Source organism: Rutidosis leptorrhynchoides, chromosome 11, assembly GCF_046630445.1.
Source record: "Rutidosis leptorrhynchoides isolate AG116_Rl617_1_P2 chromosome 11, CSIRO_AGI_Rlap_v1, whole genome shotgun sequence".
In the NCBI taxonomy this organism is placed as follows: domain Eukaryota; kingdom Viridiplantae; phylum Streptophyta; class Magnoliopsida; order Asterales; family Asteraceae; genus Rutidosis; species Rutidosis leptorrhynchoides.
The window spans coordinates 211523089-211533543 of NC_092343.1; positions in this window are offsets into that span (position 1 = coordinate 211523089).

Consider the following 10455-nt stretch of genomic DNA (forward strand, 5'->3'; position numbering starts at 1 on the left):
GTTTCATATGTATTTGTCAAAAATAAGTAATCATTTACTTTATTTTATATAACGGGTACGATTTCAAAATTTTGCATGAATGGCAAGCAAAATAAATTTATTTTTATAAAGATTTGAGAGGATAGCTCAGTAAAATAATGTGTGTAAAATTGTGGCAAACAAAATTTTTCATATTTCAGAGGTTACAAGTTAGAAAAGATTGGTGAGAATCAAGTAAAAGACTTTTGAAAATTCGAGTGATATTTGAGGTAATAAAAACCATTGAATTTATATGTGTTTGACGACTATTAGTAGGGCATAAGTCCTTTGACAAAAAAATGCTTAAGTGTGAAGTTGTTGCTTATAAGTGAGATACAAATGGGAGAGTATGAGGATGAGAGTTAACCACTCATTGATTTTAGGAAAATTTCGAACTGGTATGACTAATATCGAAGTAAGAAGGATGATGTTGTGGTTATCATTGAATAAAAAGTTACTCGTAATAAGTTAGGATTTAGAGTTGCGTAAGAATGAGTGTCATATGAGATTCTTGGGTAACCTTTAATATAGAATTTGAATTGCCGAAGTAACGGAATAAAATTTCCTTTAAGTATCGTTGTGCTAGTTTGTCCATTGTATCGGTTTCTTTCATGGATAGAAAGTGAGCAGTTTTGGCGAGATGGTCAATAATAACCCATATGATGTCCTAACCACCTTACCGTCTTTAGTAGCTTAGTGATGAATTTCTTTCCATTTCCATTGTGGGATTTCGGGTTGTTGTCATGTAACTAATAAGGTCCAGTTTTCGGGCTACATCTCTTCCCATAATAGTTTCACCCTTCATGCGAGGTATACGAATAAATTTTCCTCATTAAAAATAAATTCCGCTTTCGTCCTTGAAGTCAGTTCGTTCCAACTATTTCATCAAGTTTCCTAACTTGATGAGTATTAAGTTAATCTTAAAGTTCATCCCCACTATTGCATCAAATTTCCCAAATTGATGGGTGTTAGGTTAATCTTAAGGTTCATTCCAACCAATCTTATTATACTGATGTGAAAATTTTATCAATCTTCTCAAATAACATATGCATGTACGTAGGTAACTAATCCTTTTCAACTACTACATTAAATCTCCCAAGTTTGGTTAATATGAGGTCATCTCCAAATAACCCACCTGTTAATCTTAAAGTACTACCTTAAATTATTCCTCTATCTCTGCCAGCTTACCATTTGCTGGTCCTATAGAATACTTAACTCTCATGGTTGTTAATGGCTTATTATTCATAACGCTAAGGTTCTTAGATATAAGGTTTCTATCATTCTAGTATTAAACAACTCCGAAACAGTAAAACATTGTGACGTAACGTACCCTAACAAGAATCAGGATCCATGCAAGTTTCCATAACGATTGCTTTACCGCAGGTAAGTTTAAAGTTTTTCCTATATGAGAACTTTCTCCTTAAATGTCCAGGGTGTCGATATCTATAACAATTTTTTTTTGGGTTATCAGTTCTGCAATCAAAGCCCTTCTTGTATAGTATATAGGCTACGCGGTTATTCTTTTCCTACCTTTAACAGGCTACAATGTGTATGCTCAAGTGATTCTTGACAAAATTTTCCCTGGATCACCTCATATTCCTCATGTAGTAACATTGGAACTTCTGCATGATTTACTTCAATATAATCATGCTAGCCTGGCGTCATTATATTGTACTAAATCGTACGTTCATTCCAATATCACTTCATATGGGCAATGTAACGTGATCACTTCAAGTTCTACTCAATTTCATCTAACGGTGCTTTATCTATGCCATCTCAAACAGAATCTACATAACTAATCTCACAGTTTCTCGATGTGGGTGCGTAGGTTCCGTAGATCATGCATTAATGCCTAAATGTCCTGAAGTTTCTTCAAAGGTTCGGATTTAGGTAACGTTGTTAGGTTCCTTCTAGATATTCAATCCGGGTCTCGCGTTGGGTTGTACGTGTAGCAAGTAGTAATACGATGTGTTTGAGCATAAGTAGAAGATACTATGACCTTGTGAAAGGAGATGTCCTCCCGACTTATCCAATGTCTAGGAGTGTTAGGGACCTAAGTCCAGCAGTGTCGTTAGATCGTCGAGTAGTGGTAAAGAATGAAAGATTTAAGTGACGGTCATAAAAGCGTACAGGGTATGTGTCAACTTGAACAATTTTCTAGATCGCGTGAAGTAATGTTTCGATCTCTGGAATGGTGGAGCAGTAGTAATAGGTGGATTACACTACTAGTTCTTAGGATTAGACGAGTGGGAAAGTAGTTCAAGAAAACATCTGAATCGGGAAAGATAAGTTCTCCAAGTCGGTATAGCGAATAGTAGACATGTAGCAAGAGTGTAATCAGGCATAACAACTACAGCAGCCTAGATCGTCTACAACAGCTCGTAGCATGGCAATAGTAACAGTATCATACCGAAGTAATATGTTAAAGGCAGATAGTAGCATGAAGTAGCGAGAGTAAGCAAAAGCGTACAACGAGTTTACATAGCAGTAAAAGGTAATCAGTAGCATGCAACAACTTCATACAGCAGTAGAAGTAGGTAGTGGCATGCAGTAGTACTAAGCAGTAACATGCAGTAATATAACAAAGTAGCATGCAATCGAAAGCAAATAGTAGCATGCCGTAGTGAAAAAATGTAGTAGCATACGACATATAGTAGTAAAAGTAAGCAGCAGCATGCAATAAGTTCAGCGAAAACAAGTAAACTAGCAAGTTGTAGATTAGTCCTATTAGTGAATCCTACTCAGGTTGGTCTTAGACTCACTAATGCAACCTAATTCCCTACAACCAATGCTCTGATACCAAATGTGATGCCACGTACAAAACCATCGTGTACGAATCATCAACAACAGGATCATTACAAGGTCAAACACTGTATGCTATTTCAAAACAAGTTTGCATTCATAATAAAAGGGTGACGTCGTAACCAACGTCAAATATTTAACAACCCAAAAGTATGCTTCTACGAATAGCAAGCATATGTAATAGTATGTAACCCATAGTTCGTTACAAATATATCGTTTCAGAAGTTTCATGTTTGAATGCAAAATAACGTTTCATGCGGTGACATCTCTAATAAGAGTAGCGGGTGTCTACAAAGCATGACTAGTACAGCGGAAGCAAGCAAACCTTAAGCACCTGAGAAATACATGCTTAAAAACGTCAACACGAATGTTGGTGAGCTATAATTTAAGCATAACAGTAATATAAGGTAGGCCACGAGATTTCAGTGCTACAAAGAGCGTTTCAAAACAGTAATCCAAATCAGTATGTTTAAGTATATGCTCAACCGTGGGCACTCGGTAACTAACTTAACGTTTATACCCCCTGAAAGTACACTTGGCAAGTGCGTATGTTTACGAAGTATTAAACACCCGTTAAATGCTAGCGCTACTATGTAACATCCTGAATTTTATACATCAGAAGTGCCATCAGAAAGTGCCATTAAAAGTGAACCTAACACTTATGCATTTTCAGAATTTACATCAGAATCAGAATTTGTCAATTTCAGTCCCTGAACTTCTAAAAGCTGGTAACATCGCGTTTTGAGTGTGTTTATCGCGTCCCAGCACGTCGCAGAACGCGACAGGTATGTTTGAAACGCGACAACATGAAAACCCCATGACCTGAGCTATCCATCGCGTATTAGGTGTATGTGTCGCGTACTGGGCGTCGCGAAACGCGACAGGAGGTCGCGAAATGTGACATTTACGCAGAACTGACCAAATTGACCCGTTTTTAAGGGTATCTTTTGGGGTATTTTAGTCTTTTCACATTGTGGACGGTTTGAGGCCTTAAGAACTGATCCAAAGCTCAACCCTATCTCATTTCTCACTCTCTCTACTACACACATTCAATTTAGAGAGAGAAAGAGAGTCTAGAGAGAGAGAGCTTGGTTTGAGGAAGAAGAAGGGTGAATCGGGTCAAGTCGCGAGCATTAAAGTTGTTCATCTCATTCTTGGCTACGTTTTGGTAGTATTGGTAAGCTCTAACTCCGAATTTCATTATTTGATTTTGATATTCAAATTAGGGTTTGAGCTTGATTTTGTTAGAAACCCTTTAATGGTTGTGAAATGGGTTTGTTGTGGTTAGTAGATGGGTTTTGACCCGTTATTGGTGGGTTAGGGTTTGGTGACGAATTTGGTCATGATTTTGGGTGTAATCACTAGATTATAAATGTGTTTGTGTATAGATGTTCATAAGAACATGTTAGTTGGTCAAAAATGGGTGTTGACTTTGGTTTAGTGTCAAACTAAGATTTGAGTCAAGTTTTGGTAAATAAAGTAGGTAAATGCTTGATGTAAGTGTTAGTGGTTGTCTTGGAAATATAATCACTAGTTGTTAGTGATTTTGGGGCGTTTTATGACTTTGGTCAAAATGAGCAATTTGAATTGGGTCAAAATTGAGGATGATACTAATTTAGATTAATTGGATATTAAACGCATTTGTTAAGTGTTAAATGATGCTTTTGATGTAATTACTCGCGAGAAGTGATTTTAGGTTAAAATTTGGTGTTTTAGCAATAAAGTCAAACTTGGTCAACCATGGAATGGGTTTTGTGTAAAATACGAGCTAGTATGCGTTTAGAGGTTAAAGTTGACATATTTGGGTATTTCGGGAACGCGGGAACTAGTCTCGTTAGTTTTGGACCTTCGGGTAGCGTTAAAAGTGCAAAAGGGTGTATTTTGCACTTGTTGTTCATTTGGGCGGGTCTGAAATGTCCCGTTCTTATTGATTAAAAACGTTCCATATTAATTGATTTCGTTGCGAGGTTTTGACCTCTATATGAGACGTTTTTCAAAGACTGCATTCATTTTTAAAACAAACCATAACCTTTATTTCATAGATAAAGGTTTTAAAAAGCTTTACGTAGATTATCAAATAATGATAATCTAAAATATCCTGTTTACACACGACCATTACATAATGGTTTACAATACAAATATGTTACAACAAAATAAGTTTCTTGAATGCAGTTTTTACACAATATCATACAAGCATGGACTCCAAATCTCGTCCTTATTTAAGTATGCGATAGCGGAAGCTCTTAATAATCACCTGAGAATAAACATGCTTATAACGTCAACAAAAATGTTGGTGAGTTATAGGTTTAACCTATATATATCAAATCGTAACAATAGACCACAAGATTTCATATTTCAATACACATCCCATACATAGAGATAAAAATCATTCATATGGTGAACACCTGGTAACCGACATTAACAAGATGCATATATAAGAATATCCCCATCATTCCGGGACACCCTTCGGATATGATATAAATTTCGAAGTACTAAAGCATCCGGTACTTTGGATGGGGTTTGTTAGGCCCAATAGATCTATCTTTAGGATTCGCGTCAATTAGGGTGTCTGTTCCCTAATTCTTAGATTACCAGACTTAATAAAAAGGGGCATATTCGATTTCGATAATTCATCCATAGAATTTAGTTTCACGTACTTGTGTCTATTTTGTAAATCATTTATAAAACCTGCATGTATTCTCATCCCAAAAATATTAGATTTTAAAAGTGGGACTATAACTCACTTTCACAGATTTTTAATTCGTCGGGAAGTAAGACTTGGCCACTGGTTGATTCACGAACCTATAACAATATATACATATATATCAAAGTATGTTCAAAATATATTTACAACACTTTTAATATATTTTGATGTTTTAAGTTTATTAAGTCAGCTGTCCTCGTTAGTAACCTACAACTAGTTGTCCACAGTTAGATGTACAGAAATAAATCGATAAATATTATCTTGAATCTATCCACGACCCAGTGTATACGTATCTCAGTATTGATCACAACTCAAACTATATATATTTTGGAATCAACCTCAACCCTGTATAGCTAACTCCAACATTCACATATAGAGTGTCTATGGTTGTTCCGAAATATATATAGATGTGTCGACATGATAGGTCGAAACATTGTATACGTGTCTATGGTATCTCAAGATTACATAATATACAATACAAGTTGATTAAGTTATGGTTGGAATAGATTTGTTACCAATTTTCACGTAGCTAAAATGAGAAAAATTATCCAATCTTGTTTTACCCATAACTTCTTCATTTTAAATCCGTTTTGAGTGAATCAAATTGCTATGGTTTCATATTGAACTCTATTTTATGAATCTAAACAGAAAAAGTATAGGTTTATAGTCGGAAAAATAAGTTACAAGTCATTTTTGTAAAGGTAGTCATTTCAGTCGAAAGAACGACGTCTAGATGACCATTTTAGAAAACATACTTCCACTTTGAGTTTAACCATAATTTTTGGATATAGTTTCATGTTCATAATAAAAATCATTTTCTCAGAATAACAACTTTTAAATCAAAGTTTATCATAGTTTTTAATTAACTAACCCAAAACAGCCCGCGGTGTTACTACGACGGCGTAAATCCGGTTTTACGGTGTTTTTCGTGTTTCCTGGTTTTAAATCAATAAGTTAGCATATCATATAGATATAGAACATGTGTTTATTTGATTTTAAAATTCAAGTTAGAAGGATTAACTTTTGTTTGCGAACAAGTTTAGAATTAACTAAACTATGTTCTAGTGATTACAAGTTTAAAACTTCGAATAAGATAGCTTTATATGTATGAATCGAATGATGTTATGAACATCATTACTACCTTAAGTTCCTTGGATAAACCTACTGGAAAAGAGAAAATTGGATCTAGCTTCAACGGATCCTTGGATGGCTCGAAGTTCTTGAAGCAGAATCATGACACGAAAACAAGTTCAAGTAAGATCATCACTTGAAATAAGATTGTTATAGTTATAGAAATTGAACCAAAGTTTGAATATGATTATTACCTTGTATTAGAATGATAACCTACTGTAAGAAACAAAGATTTCTTGAGGTTGGATGATCACCTTACAAGATTGGAAGTGAGCTAGCAAACTTGAAAGTATTCTTGATTTTATGTAACTAGAACTTGTAAAATATATGAAGAACACTTAGAACTTGAAGATAGAACTTGAGAGAGATCAATTAGATGAAGAAAATTGAAGAATGAAAGTGTTTGTAGGTGTTTTTGGTCGTTGGTGGATGGATTAGATATAAAGGATATGTAATTTTGTTTTCATGTAAATAAGTCATGAATGATTACTCATATTTTTGTAATTTTATGAGATATTTCATGCTAGTTGCCAAATGATGGTTCCCACATGTCTTAGGTGACTCACATGGGCTGCTAAGAGCTGATCATTGGAGTGTATATACCAATAGTACATACATCTAAAAGCTGTGTATTGTACGAGTACGAATACGGGTGCATACGAGTAGAATTGTTGATGAAACTGAATGAGGATGTAATTGTAAGCATTTTTGTTAAGTAGAAGTATTTTGATAAGTGTATTGAAGTCTTTCAAAAGTGTATAAATACATATTAAAACACTACATGTATATACATTTTAACTGAGTCGTTAAGTCATCGTTAGTCGTTACATGTAAGTGTTGTTTTGAAACCTTTAGGTTAACGATCTTGTTAAATGTTGTTAACCCAATGTTTAAAATATCAAATGAGATTTTAAATTATTATAGTATCATGATATTATCATGTATGAATATCTCTTAATATGATATATATACATTAAATGTCTTTACAACGATAATCGTTACATATATGTCTCGTTTAAAAATCATTAAGTTAGTAGTCTTGTTTTTATATATGTAGTTCATTGTTAATATACTTAATGATATGTTTACTTATCATAGTATCATGTTAACTATGTATATATCCATATATATGTCATCATATAGTTTTTACAAGTTTTAACGTTCGTGAATCACCGGTGAACTTGGGTGGTCAATTGTCTATATGAAACATATTTCAATTAATCAAGTCTTAACAAGTTTGATTGCTTAACATGTTGGAAACATTTAATCATGTAAATATCAATCTCAATTAATATATATAAACATGGAAAAGTTCGGGTCACTACAGTACCTACCCGTTAAATAAATTTCGTCCCGAAATTTTAAGCTGTTGAAGGTGTTGACGAATCTTCTGGAAATAGATGCGGGTATTTCTTCTTCATCTGATCTTCACGCTCCCAGGTGAACTCGGGTCCTCTACGAGCATTCCATCGAACCTTAACAATCGGTATCTTGTTTTGCTTAAGTCTTTTAACCTCACGATCCATTATTTTGACTGGTTCTTCGATGAATTGAAGTTTTTCGTTGATTTAGATTTCATCTAACGGAATAGTGAGATCTTCTTTAGCAAAACATTTCTTCAAATTCGAGACGTGGAAAGTGTTATGTACAGCCGCGAGTTGTTGAGGTAACTCAAGTCGGTAAGCTACTGGTCCGACACGATCAATAATCTTGAATGGTCCAATATACCTTGGATTTAATTTCCCTCGTTTTCCAAATCGAACAACGCCTTTCCAAGGTGCAACTTTAAGCATAACCATCTCTCCAATTTCAAATTCTATATCTTTTCTTTTAATGTCAGCGTAGCTCTTTTGTCGACTTTGGGCGGTTTTCAACCGTTGTTGAATTTGGATGATCTTCTCGGTAGTTTCTTGTATAATCTCCGGACCCGTAATCTGTCTATCCCCCACTTCACTCCAACAAATCGGAGACCTGCACTTTCTACCATAAAGTGCTTCAAACGGCGCCATCTCAATGCTTGAATGGTAGCTGTTGTTGTAGGAAAATTCTGCTAACGATAGATGTCGATCCCAACTGTTTCCGAAATCAATAACACATGCTCGTAGCATGTCTTCAAGCGTTTGTATCGTCCTTTCACTTTGCCCATCAGTTTGCGGATGATAGGCAGTACTCATGTCTAGACGATTCCCTAATGCTTGCTGTAATGTCTGCCAGAATCTTGAAATAAATCTTCCATCCCTATCAGAGATAATAGAGATTGGTATTCCATGTCTGGAGACGACTTCCTTCAAATACAGTCGTGCTAACTTCTCCATCTTGTCATCTTCTCTTATTGGCAGGAAGTGTGCTGATTTGGTGAGACGATCAACTATTACCCAAATAGTATCAAAACCACTTGCAGTCCTTGGCAATTTAGTGATGAAATCCATGGTAATGTTTTCCCATTTCCATTCCGGGATTTTGGGTTGTTGAAGTAGACCTGATGGTTTCTGATGCTCAGCTTTTACCTTAGAACACGTCAAACATTCTCCTACGTATTTAGCAACATCGGCTTTCATACCCGGCCACCAAAAATGTTTCTTGAGATCCTTGTACATCTTCCCCGTTCCAGGATGTATTGAGTATCTGGTTTTATGAGCTTCTCTAAGTACCATTTCTCTCATATCTCCAAATTTTGGTACCCAAATCCTTTCAGCCCTATACCGGGTTCCGTCTTCCCGAATATTAAGATGCTTCTCCGATCCTTTGGGTATTTCATCCTTTAAATTTCCCTCTTTTAAAACTCCTTGTTGCGCCTCCTTTATTTGAGTAGTAAGGTTATTATGAATCATTATATTCATAGATTTTACTCGAATGGGTTCTCTGTCCTTCCTGCTCAAGGCATCAGCTACCACATTTGCCTTCCCCGGGTGGTAACGAATCTCAAAGTCGTAATCATTCAACAATTCAATCCACCTACGCTGCCTCATATTCAGTTGTTTATGATTAAATATGTGTTGAAGACTTTTGTGGTCGGTATATATAATACTTTTGACTCCATATAAGTAGTGCCTCCAAGTCTTTAATGCAAAAACAACCGCGCCTAATTCCAAATCATGTGTCGTATAATTTTGCTCGTGAATCTTCAATTGTCTAGACGCATAAGCAATCACCTTCGTTCATTGCATTAATACACAACCGAGTCCTTGCTTTGATGCGTCTCAATAAATCACAAAATCATCATTCCCTTCAGGCAATGACAATATAGGTGCCGTAGTTAGCTTTTTTTTCAATAACTGAAACGCTTTCTCTTGTTCATCATTCCATTCAAATTTCTTCCCTTTATGCGTTAATACAGCAAGGGTTTTGCTATTCTGGAAAAGTCTTGGATAAACCTTCTGTAGTAACCAGCTAGTTCTAAAAACTGGCGTATGTGTTTCGGAGTTTTCGGGGTTTCCCACTTTTCAACAGTTTCTATCTTTGCCGGATCCACCTTAATACCTTCTTTGTTCACTATGTGACCGAGAAATTGAACTTCTTCCAACCAAAATGCACACTTTGAAAACTTAGCGTACAATTCTTCCTTCCTCAATACTTCTAACACCTTTCTCAAATGTTCACCGTGTTCTTGGTCATTCTTTGAGTAAATAAGTATGTCATCAATGAAAACAATGACAAACTTGTCAAGGTATGGTCCACACACTCGGTTCATAAGGTCCATGAACATAGCTGGTGCATTAGTTAAACCAAACGGCATGACCATAAACTCGTAATGACCGTAACGTGTTTTGAAAGCAGTCTTTGGAATATCATCTTCTTTC